The 1,178-nt window shown below is 42.4% G+C and overlaps 1 pseudogene; it reads left to right on the plus strand.

Annotated features, from left to right (window-relative positions):
• Positions 1-255: 255 nt before the first annotated feature.
• On the plus strand, positions 256-1,178 carry LOC107515150 (annotated as a pseudogene).

The raw sequence follows: 1,178 nt of genomic DNA on the forward strand, positions 1-1,178 counted from the left end.
AAAGTGTCATGTTTCCTATTTTGTTCCTGTTAGTTGGCTCAATGTGGGAAGAGAGTAAATAAGATTTGGATAATTGTGTAGTGTAAGAGAGAGGAAGAGAGAAAAAAAGAGGTGAAGGAAGGGCAAGAGACAGAAAGGGAAAGATTAGTAATATTGGCTTCAATTCACAAGATAGATATCAGAGTTTTCTAAAATAAAGGTCCCTGTATATCTGTTATGTGTCCTATCACATGTGTCTTTCTCATCAGACTCATCAACAACATGGAATCAGAAAACCAATCAGGTGCAGCAGAATTCTTCCTCCTGGGTCTCTCAGAGGACCCAGAACTGCAGCCCCTCCTTTTTGGTCTATTCCTGACCATGTACCTCGTCACTGCGCTTGGGAACTTGCTCATCATCCTGGCCGTCAGCTCAGACTCCCACCTGCACATTCCTATGTACTTCTTCCTCTCCCATCTATCCTTCACTGACATCTGTTTCAGCACCACCACCATCCTCAAGATGCTTGTGAACATCCAAAGACAGAGCAAATCTATCAGTTACATAGGCTGCTTTACCCAACATGGCTTTGTTTTGTTTTTTGCAGGTTTGGAAAACTTTCTTCTTGCAGCAACGGCTTATGATCATTATGTGGCCATCTGCTATCCATTCAGGTACCTGGTCATCATGAACCCCCACCTCTGTAGTCTTCTTATTCTACTCTCTCTGATCATTAGCATTGCAAATGCTCTACTCCATAATCTCCTGTTGCTGTGACTGTCCTTCTGGATAGACCTGGAAATTCCCCATTTTTTTTGTGAACTTACTGAGATCATCAAGCCGGCTTGTTCTGATTCCTTCATCAATAACATCCTGGTGTATTTAACGAGTAGCATATTGGGTGGTGTTCCTCTTTTTGCAATTATTTTTTCTTACATTCAAATCGTCTCCTCCATTCTGAGAATGCATCATCTGGGGGAAAGTATAAAGCCTTTTCTACCTGTGGGTCTCACCTCTCAGTTGTTTGCTTATTCTATGGCACAGCTTTTGGAGTGCACATTAATTCTGCAGTTAACCACTCTTCCAAAAAGGCTGCAGTAGCCTTGGTGATGTACACTGTGGTTCCCCCGATATTGAATCCCTTTATCTACAGCTTGAGGAACAGGGACATGAAGAGAACCTTGAGGAAACTTATCTGA

The sequence above is a fragment of the Rousettus aegyptiacus genome, unplaced genomic scaffold (assembly GCF_014176215.1).
Source record: "Rousettus aegyptiacus isolate mRouAeg1 unplaced genomic scaffold, mRouAeg1.p scaffold_m13_p_16, whole genome shotgun sequence".
Classification (NCBI taxonomy): domain Eukaryota; kingdom Metazoa; phylum Chordata; class Mammalia; order Chiroptera; family Pteropodidae; genus Rousettus; species Rousettus aegyptiacus.